Source organism: Hyla sarda, chromosome 2 (assembly GCF_029499605.1).
Source record: "Hyla sarda isolate aHylSar1 chromosome 2, aHylSar1.hap1, whole genome shotgun sequence".
NCBI lineage: Eukaryota > Metazoa > Chordata > Amphibia > Anura > Hylidae > Hyla > Hyla sarda.
In genome coordinates this window covers 245025987-245037472 of record NC_079190.1, presented here as the reverse complement: position 1 = coordinate 245037472, position 11486 = coordinate 245025987, and positions in this window count along the sequence as shown.

The window sequence follows — 11486 nt, the reverse complement described above, 5'->3', positions numbered from 1 at the left end:
GGCCTGATATACTTTTTTTTTTTTTTTTAAACATTATCTTAGCAGGTATAAACTACCTGCCTGAGGAGACTACATGCCTAATCCAAATGCCTCCATGTGTGTTTTGGAAAAGTTTTTTTCTGGCGCCATCTGCAGAAAAGAGTCATGGCTGAAAGAAGTCGTTATAGCAGTATTGAGATGAAACAGGAAAGAAAATGACTCCAAGAAGACATTACTTGTGAGTCACTGCTGGTATCTACTTCTATATGGGGAATTATTAGGCAGGGGTTAGCAATTTGCCCAGGGACCATGAATGAGATGGAGTGCCATGTGGGGAATTGATATGAGATAAATGTTGGTGACAGGCCTGTGACGGATAGCCAAGCCGAGGAACCTAGAATGAGATGCAAAACTGTGCTGGAGACCAGGAATAAAATGGAAAGCCATGCATGGGATCAAGAATAAAATGATCTATGATTAGTACTAGAATTGGGAAAGGAGCCATGCTGTGGTATAATAGTAAGATCGTGAGCAATGCTGTGGCCTAGGAATGATAGGGTATGCCAGGGTGGGTACCAGGAATTAGATCGGTAGCCTTCCTGGGCTTTATGAATCAGATGGAGACCGATGCTAAGGAAAGAGAGGATGTACCATACTTAGTGTACTAAAAAAGTATTTGAACACATGGTAAAAGACATGATTTTATTCAGCTCTGTACGTTTCCTGACTTAAAGGGGTACTCCGGTGGTCAACGTGTTTTTCTTTTTTTGACTTACCCTATTTGTTTTGTTTCATTTCTATTCTTGTTCTTTAAGCTACTCTATTTCCGTTCTTTGTTGTCTTTTTATCCCCCACTTTGTTTTCCTATCTTTGCTTCTATTTCCTGTTTCTTGCTGTGCTGAAAACTACAAATCCCAGCATGCCACATGCCTTGCTGGTTTGGAGTGGCTCCTTTTTTTTGTTAGTTTGTTCCGCCCTTTACCCATCCTACTATTTTCCTGGGTCGGCCCCCTTATACACAGCACACTAATATATAATTAGCCCTGGTTGGGATACACTGGCATACACACACAAAAGGGACTACAACTCCCAGCATGTGTCATTCAGGAGTCTTCAGTCTGTGGTATAACACCAGCATGCTGTCTCTGTAGTCTCCTGGGGGTTGTAGTTCACCACACCTCTGTAGGGCATACACCAGTGTTTCCCAACCAGGGTGCCTCCAGGTGTTGCAAAACTACAACTCCCAGCATGCCCTGACAGCCTTTGGGCATGCTAGGAGTTGTAGTTTTGCAACAGCTGGAGGCACACTGGTTGGGAAACACTGGTGTAACATGATTTGTATGCTGAATAGGCTAGAACAGTGTTTTCCAACCAGTGTGCCTCCAGCTGTTGCAAATCTACAACTCCCAGCATGCCCAAAGTCTGTCAGGGCATGCTGGGAGTTGTAGTTTTGCAACAGCTGGAGGCACACTGGTTTGTAAACACTAGCATACACACACACACAACAGGGACTACAACTCCCAGCATGTGTCATTCAGGAGTCCCCCCCTCCCCCTTCACATATAGAGATCATTCCCAGTATGAGATTTATTCCCCTGCAGTCCATGCACCTTATCATCCTCCCCTTCAGATAATACTTATCTTCTCTGTGTTTCTTCTCCTGTGCAGACCTGTGTCCTTAGAATACAGAGCAGGGGGGAGGGGAGGAGCTGTGTACTCAGCTGGATGAGATGAGGGGGCGTGGCTTATTTTTCTCATGCAGACAGAGAAAAAAAGAAAGCTATGACATCTTGTCCACAACAGACTCAGAACTGTGGACAACAGTAAAAGAAAACTCTCTGAACTACAGAACTCCCTGCCCAACAAACAGGTAAGAAAAACACATACATGCTGCCAAAACATATAACACATATATATTGCAAAAAAACTAAACTTACAAAGAAGATGCCATATAGTCAAAAAAATTTTTACCACTGGAGTACCCCTTTAACATTGGCACACTGTACACATTTTGTATTTAGAAGACCACACCCCTATAAAGGACCACCTTTTTTGTGCAAATCTGAACGGTCTGCTCAAAGAGGTCTACCTGTTGCCAGAACAGTGTGACCCATTATGGCATTGACTCCAAGATTTCTCTAGATGCCACCAAAATGTTAGACACATGTTTGGGGAGTTTGGGGACAATACTGTAAATGCTTTGTCATACTCCTGAAACCATTTTTCACCTATTTTTTAATTGTAGCAGGATTGACTGATTTTATCTGGCATTTTTTGGAATATTGAGCTGAAGTCAGAAATGGATCCAGCATGAAGAAGTATAAGTCCTTCCTTTATATTACCATTCCATGTGAATACACTTCTGTTCTTGGCTCAAAAACTGCAGTGGCAGTTTTCAAAAAAACACAGGAGAAAAACCTGTGTGAAAACCTAGCCTGAGAGAATCCTGCCTTGAGTTGTTCTGCAAAAAAGTAACATCCTTGTGAATGTCAGGACCCCAGGTTTCCCAGCAAAACCTTTTCCAGAGCATCATAATTTTTTGTTCCAACAGTGTATCCTGATGCCCTCCCTTTTAAACGTAAGCAACATTCAAGCACCTGGCCATCCACTTAATGTCAAAGAAAACATTAGCAAGCAATAATTTGGGAGCAATGTGTGCTACAGTAGTTCTCCTGTAGAATTAGACCAGATATATTTTTTTCTCACTTTTGTGTTTGTAATACCTTGTCCTTTGACTATGTCTATTTGTCACTATGTTGTTTGCTCCTTTTTCTATGCCTCTATGGCTTTCTCACCATTGCCCCCATAGCATTGTCTCTGTCTGCTGTTTGCAGCAATAGTCTATTAATGAACTTCAGAGTAATATACAAATTTATGTAGTGTACTAGGCTGCTAGAAGAAAGATAGTGGCATTTTTAATTCTCCCAGCTGTACACTCATTGACAAAAAGTCACCAAGCTGTTTGAAGGTATTGGGAGCAGTAGTTACATGAGAGCATGTACACTCAATAAACAACCTCAAGCCAGCCTAAACAGACCGGCATTAGCGATAATGGTTTGTTCTGCTGACAAGCACGATCAATAACCACCATCCAGACACAGACGGCACCTTTATTACAAATTTCTGTTTCTGCCTAGACCATGTCAGGCTCTTACCATGAGAATATTTGTGTCACAGCTCTCATTACATATCCTGCATTTGACAGCCAGCCACCAGTGTCTTAGTTTGCTGTGGTGTTGTGAATGAGAAACCTGGATTTTATAACAAGACAGGAGCCTCACGTTATACTAAATTCTCTCTTTACTGAATCTATAGCAGCAAACAAAGGGTTAATAAACAGTTAACAAGAAGAAAAAAAGTTGAAACAGTACATTAAGTCCAGTATTTAATCAGTAATAGTACAGTCCAGGTGAATATAAGGACCCCTCAGATGAAGCCCCTCCTCTTTCTTTGCTGCTAATAGTTAAGATAAGTACAGTATTTTTGCTCTCTCTCTCTCTCTCCCTGAAATTTTTGAAGTATTTATCACAGAAAAGGAATGCAGTAACACATGTTTTGCTATACACATTGGAGGAAAAAAAAGCAAATTGGACATAACATCACACCAAACTCCAAAAATGGTCTGGACAAAATTATTGTCACCCTTTCAAAATTGTGGAAACATAAGATTGTTTCAAGCCTGTGATGCTCCTTTAAACTCACCTGGGGCAAGTAACAGGTGTGGGCAATATAAAAATCACACATGAAAGCAGATAAAAAGGAGAGAAGTTCACTGAGTCTTTGCATTGTGTGTTTGTGTGTGCCACACTAAGCATGAACAACAGAAAGAGAAGAAGAGAACTGTCTGAGGACTTGAGAACCAAAATTGTGGAAAATATCAGCAATCTCAAGACTCTCTTTATATGCCGACGATCTCCTTCTCTTTGTGCAGGACCCGAGAGTGGCCCTTCCAGAAATTATAGCAACTTTTTCGAAGTTTGGGAAGCATGCAGGTTTGGAGATAAATTGGTCAAAATCGTATATCATGCCTATCGGGTTCAGCATAAGGGAGGGAGATGTACCACTTAGTAGTGTCAAGGAGGGAGAGTCTTTGGAGTATTTGGGAGTCAAGATTACAGTTAACCCACAAAGATATGTGGAAGTTAATCTGAACCCCCTAGTAAACAAAATGGAGAAAAGGATGCAGGTTTGGGGGAAACTCCCCCTCTCCATGGCTGATAGAGTAGCCTTAATAAAAATGATAATTCTGCCTCAGCTTCTTTTCTTGTTAAATTCAGCCCCAGTTTGGATTCCGGAATTCTGGTTTGATCAGTTCTATAGGAAACTAAATCGCTTCATTTGGGAGAGGAAAAGGCCAAGATTGAAATATGAGGTTCTGTGTGCAAAAGCAGGAGAGAGAGGCTGTGCGGCCCCAAACTTTAAACTATATTATTTGGCACGCATAATTAAACTATGTTTAGAACACTGTAGATTGATTAGCCCATGGGGGAGGGGTGGAAAAGAGACAAAACAAATAGATACCTCCTTTTCATATGGTAGGATGGTTTTGAAGGGTTGGCTTTTACTTAAAAAAGTTATAGGAATTAAGGGATGCACAGAATTTACACCTCTATGGTATAATCATAATCTGGCAGAATTCATGAAGATGGAAGATGCCAGATTCTGGATCAACCATGGACTTAAATACGTATCACAGATAGAGGAAGGAGACAAGATGGCTACGTTTGACAAGTTAATTGATAAATAGAAACCAACATTTTAGGTTTCTATCACTGAAACACGCCTTTTGGAGCACAGAGCATAACAATAATTTTCAAATTCAAACTCACAGTGTCTTAGAATTAATAAAGACAGGTACGCACGGTAAGAAAATAATGGTTATTTTATATGGTTTATTCTTTAAAGAAAATAGGAAAAAAATCTATTTGAAATATAGTGCAGTATGGGAAAAATTTTTGGGAGAAATCTCGGAATCTCAATGGGCCAATATCCTAAAGAATATACCTAATATCTCTATTAATAACAATTTCTGCCTCCCTCAATTACGGATCATTTATAATACATATATTTCCCCGAAGCAACTAGCCAAGATGGGGTCCAATGTAGGTTCAACATGTCCTAGATGCCCAAGTTTGACAGTCATTATGTGCATAGTGTATATATGAAACATTTGTTCCTATGGCAGTCATTAGATACTGAAAGCATAGAAGGTAGATGTTCAATAGTATTTAATCCATCAAGTATGTCCCTTTTCTTTGTTATTGAGGATGGAACAAATTAAAAGGGAAGGGCTAAGACAAATTCCAGAAACAATAGTATACACAGGATCGATTAGAGCAAAATTGATATATGGATGCTCATAATAAATGTGATGACGGGAGTATCTGCCTGGTGTGTCCCTAGGGGCAAGGTGAGGGGCAATAGCAGTGGGCCTATACGGGAGCCCTGTAAAATGCACCCTAAGCCTAGGCGAGGGGGTGGGGTGGGCGCCCTAAAAAGGGCGGCCCCGCACAGGAACCTCCTAGTAACAATCCTAGTAGCCCTATATTTAAAGTGGTGACCACTAGCTCATAAGGGGCCATCTACAGCCCTCCCTAACTGCCTACAAGGTCACCTAGATACCCCGTAATGCTCATTTATAAAAAGCAGCTAAAATTAAGCTGCTCATTCAATCCATGTGGCAATACCGTATCCTATCTGTGAATCCAGTGGCATTCGCTTTGTAGTAATTGCTTGTCACCGTTACCTCCCCTTTGTGAGAGTAGGACCCTATCTACACCCACAAACTGGATGGCCGATAAGTTACCCCCATGTGTGTCGCTTATGGTGTCTCTCTCTCTGGTTCCTGATATCTCCTACATGCTCCAACACTCTTCTTTTAAATTCCCTCATTGTCTTTCTTACATACATTAGGGACATGAACAAAAAGCAACATAGATTACTGATTTTGATGAGCAATTAATAAAATGTCTGATCTTTTAATATCTGATTAGAGTTAATTTCCACCGATCGAAGTACAGGCAGCGAGGTGGGGAGCATGGCCAGCTTACCGGACCGGCGGAGGCAGCATCCTAGAGCAGCGGCGGCATCGACGGCAGCGGCGGCATTGACGGCAGCAGCAGGAGTGCGGCCGTGGAGAAGGCTGCAGTGAAGATTGCGGTAAGTGATCTTCTCTGTGGCCTTCTAAAAGCTGCAAAACTACAACTCCCAGCATGCCCAGACAGCCAAAGGCTGTCTGGGCATGCTGGGAGTTGTAATTTTGCAACATGTGGAGGATCACATTTTGGAGACCACTGTATAGTGGTCTCAAAACTGTGGTCCTCCAGATGTTGCAGAACTACAACTTTCAGCATGCACTGACTGTCTGGGCATGCTGGGAGTTTTAGTTTTGCAACATCTGAAGTGGCACAGTTTGGAGCCCTCCAGATGTTGCAAAAGTAAAATTCCCAGCATGCCCAGACAGTCAGGGATGCTGGGCGTGTAGTTCTGCAATATCTGGCCCTTCATGTGTTGCAGAACTACAACTCCCAGCATGCCTGGACAGTCTGGGCATGCTTGGAGTTGTAGTTTTGCAACATCTGGAGGGCTACAGTTTGGAGACCACTACTTAGCGGTCTCCAAACTGTTCTTCCCCAGTTTTTGCATAACTACAACTCCTAGCATGCCCGGACTGTCCAGGCATGCTGGGAGTTGTAGTTCTGTAACATCTGAAGGGCCAGATATTGCAGAACTACACACCCAGCATCCCTGACTGACTGGCCATGCTGGGAATTGTAGTTTTGCAACAGCTGTAGGCACACGGGTTGGAATCACTGAGCTAGAGTCTGTTTTCTAACTCAGTGGTTCCCCACCAGTGTGCCTACAGCTGTTGTAAAACTACAACTCCCAGCATGTACAGTCTGTCAGTGCATTCTGGGAGTTGTCATTTTGCCACAGCTGAAGGTTTACAGGGTACAGGGTACATTCACACGGGCGGGTTTACAGTAGGTTTCCTTCTACAAGTTTGAACTGCGGCAAATTTTCCTGCTGTAGGGTTTTGGATGAGACAAGTCCCATCCTTGTAACAGGGTCCGCCCCTATTGCAAATTCCTTATTTAGGCCTCAAATGCGAATGGCGCTCTCTCACTTCAGAGCCCTGTCGTATTTCAAGGCAACAGTTTAGAGCCACATATGGGGTATTTCCAGACTTGGGAGAAATTGCGTTACAAATTTTGGGGGGATTTTTTTCCTTTTACCCCTTATAAAAAGGTAAAGTTGGGGGCTACACCAGCATGTTAGTGTAAAAAAAATCACATTGTTACACTATCATGCTGGTGTTGCCCCATACTTTTCATTTTCACAAGAGATAAAAAGAGGAAAAAGACCCTCAAAGTATGGAAATACCCCATATGTGTATGTAAAATGCTCTGCAGACGAACTACATGGCTCAGGAGTGAGAGCGCCATGTACATTTGAGGCCTAAATTGGTGATTTGCACAGGGGTGGCTGATCGTTACAGCGGTTCTGACATGAATGCAAAAAAAAAAAACACCCACATGTGACACCATTTTGGAAACTACACCCCTCACGGAATGCAACAAGCGGTATAGTGAGCCTTAACAAACCACAAGTCTTTGACAAATTTTCGAAAAAGTTGGACATGAAAATAAAAGAAAAAAATTTCCCTGAAATGCTTGTGTTACCCCAAATTTTTCATTTTCACAAGGGGTAATAGGAGAAAAGCCCCCCAAAATTTGTAACCCCATTTCTTCTGAGTATATAAATACCCCATATGTGGATGTAAAGTTCTCTGCGGGCGAACTACAATGCTCAGAAGAGAAGGGGTGCAATTGGGCTTTTTGAGAGAGAATTAGGCTGGAATTGAAGGCTATGTGTGTTTACAAAGCCCCCATGGTGCCAGAACAATAGACCCCCTCCACATGTGACCCCATTTTGGAAACTACACCCCTCATGGAATGTAACAAGGGGTGCAGTGAGCATTTACTCCCCACAGGTGTCTGGCAGATTTTTTTGAACAGTTGTCCAAAAATATGAAAAATGTAATTTTTCATTTGCACAGCCCACTGTTCCAAAGATCTGTCAAATGCCAGTGGGGTGTAAATGCTCACTGCACCCATTATTCAAATCTGTGAGGGGTGTAGTTTCTAAAATAGTATGCCATGTGTTTTTTTTTTTTTTTATTGTTCTGGCATCATGGGGGCTTCCTAAATGCGACATGCCCCCAAAAACCATTTCAGCTAAATTCGCTCTCCAAAAGCCAATGTCGCTCCTTCCCTTCTGAGCCCTCTAGTGCATCCGCAGATCACTTTACATCCACATATGAGGTATTTCCTTACTTGAGAGAAATGGGGCTACAAATTTTGTGGGGCATTTTCTCCTATTACTCCTTGTGAAAATGAAAAGTTTGGGGTAACACCGGCATACCCCTTGTTATGTTCCTTGAGGAGTGTAGTTTCCAAAATGGTATGCCATGTGGGTTTTTTGTGCTGTTCTGGCACCATAGGGGCTTCCTAAATTCGACATGCCCCCCAAAAACCATTTCAGCAAATTTGCCTTTCCAAAAGCCAAATGTGACTCCTTCTCTTCTGAGCATTGTACTTCGCCCGCAGAGCATTTTTATGCCCTAACATGGGGTATTTCCATACTGAGAAGAGATGGGATTACAAATTTTGAGGGGCATTTTCTCCCATTACCCTTTGTAAAAACTGTAAATTTTAGGGAAAAACTGCACTTTCATTTACACATCTGACTTTAACAAAAAGTCGTCAAACACCTGTGGGGTGTTAAGGCTCACTGTACCCCTTGTTACGTTCCTTGAGGGGTGTAGTTTCCAAAATAGTTTCCAAAAACCTTTTCAGAAAAATTCACTCTCCAAAATCTCATTGTTGCTCCTTCCCTTCTGAGCCCTCTACTGCACTCGCCGAGCACTTTACATCCACATATGAGGTATTTCCTTACTCAAGAGAAATTGGGTTACAAATTTTGGGGGGCTTTTCTCCTATTACCCCTTGTAAAAATTCAAAAACTGGGTCTACAAGAACATGCGGGTGTAAAAAATGAAGATTTTGAATTTTCTCCTTCACTTTGCTGCTATTCCTGTGAAACACCTAAAGGGTTAACAAACTTTCTGAATTTCTTTTTGAATACTTTGAGGGGTGCAGTTTTTATAATGGGGTCATTTATGGGGTATTTCTAATATGAAGGCCCTTCAAATCCACTTCAAAACTGATTCGGATTTAGAAAATTTTGTGAAAAATTGGAAAATTGCTGCTGAACTTTGAAGTCCTCTGATGTTTTCCAAAAGTAAAAACATGTCAACTTTATGATGAAAATTTAAAGTAGACATATTGGGGGAGATTTATCAAAAGATTTAGACTGGTTTTTCTTGTCTAAATTTGTCGCACAGAAAGTCGCAGTCTAAATATGTGCGACTTTTCTGCGACTTTTGCTCTAGAGGATTTTTAGAACATGATGCATGCAAGTCTATTTTAGACTGAAATGCATTGAAAAATGCATTGGTGCTGAATTTATCAAGTGCGACTTTTCAGCGACAAGTCGCATAGGCTGTAAGTACGCCGAAATGTCAGACCATGTTGGAGCAGGTTTAAATATAGACTAAAGCATAGATCATGCAGTCTGTGCACAGAATTTATCAAGAGCTGTGCACCATTTGATAAATTAGGTGCACAATAGACCAGACTAACCCTCAGTAGTTTGGTCTATATTGATGCAGGACATAGACAACTTTGATAAATCTCTCCCATTGTATTTGTGAATCAATATATAATTTATTCAGAGTGTCTGTTTTCCTTACAAGCAGAGAGCTTCAAAGTTAGAAAAATGCAACATTTTAAATTTTTTCATCAAATTTGGGAATTTTTCACCAAGAAATGATGCAAGTATTGACAAAACTGTACCACTAACATAAAGTAGAATATGTCACGAAAAAACAATCTCGGAATCAGAATGAAAAGTAAAAGCATCCCAGAGTTATTAATGCTCAAAGTGACAGTGGTCAGAATTGCAAAAAATGCTCCCGTCCATAGGGTTATCATGGGCTCCGTCCCAAGGGGTTAAAAGACTGCTGCCATCTAGTGTTCATTTCAGATAACTATATTCAATATAATATAGTAATTAATTTTGTTCACATTCCTTTTATTCAATTCATACTAATAATGGCATTCATTTAATAATGGATATATTAATAGCTGGAGTCAATAAATAATTAATGAATTAATTTACTAATAAATTATACAAATAAATTATTAATAAGGCTAATACATTTATAATTATTATTATTAAAATTATTATCTTATAAACTCACAATGTTATCATGTCTCATTTCTTTTAAGAGTCTTTAGATATTTCTCACAGACAATTTTCCCCTCAAGGAGTTATATTTTTCTGTAATTAAATGAACTAAGACCAAGCTTCGCATGTTTTTTTACCCAGCTTTTCCTCATCAAGAAAATGTATGTGTTGTTTGTTGCCTGAAGTCTTACAAACTTAAAACGGAAACTCTTAGGATTCGCTAGACTTCTCAGTGACCTATCTCCTTTTACAGACTTCATTTACTGGTATCTTCTCAAACTTTAGCTAGGTGGATCGGACAAGTGATGTCTCTAGTAGGTATCAATACTTCCGTTTTCGGGGCCCATTCAACTAGAAGTGCCATGTCCACTAAAGTTAGACAAGCACGAGGCTCTTTGGCAGATATATTGAAAGCTGCTTATTGGTCATCAGAATCCACATTCAAAACTTATTTTAGACCCACACGTTTCTATGTCTTTATTTTAACTTTAGATTTATCATTATATATATTTTCATTAAAGGACAACTGTAGTGGTACCGTTTTATATATGCCCGTGCCCGGGCCTCAGAAATAAACAAAATAAATTCATACATACCTTCCTACGAGCCCCCGTTGGTCCGGCACAAGCCTCACGGTCTGGCAGCGCTGACGTCATTCCACTTCCTGAGGACGCGGACGCCGCAGAACCATCAGCGTATCAGGCCGCAGTGATGTCCCGCTCCAGCTGGTGATAGGCTGAGCCGACTGTGATGTAAGGAGCTCTTGCCGGCTTCTTACATGAGAGTTGGCTCATCCTATCACCAGCTGGGGCGGGACAAAGCTGCAGCCGGTGATACGCCGACGGCTCTGTGGCGTCCCAGTCCTCAGGAAGTGGAATGACGTCAGCGCTGCCGGACCGTGAGGCCTGTGCCGGACCAATGGGGGCTTGTAGGAAGGTTTTCATGAATTTATTTTATTTCTGAGGCCCGAGCACGGGCATATATAAAACGGTACCACTACAGTTGTCCTTTAATGTATAAGCTTTAAACAAGCATAATGTGAGTCTCCTGTCTTGTTATAAAATTGGTTCCAGTTTTGTTCATTCTGTTTTCAACACGAGAACTTCAACTTTATATTATTCTCATCAACCACTTAACTGTTTATTAACTCTTTGTTTGCTGCTATCAATTCAGTAAGGAAAGAATTTAGCATAATG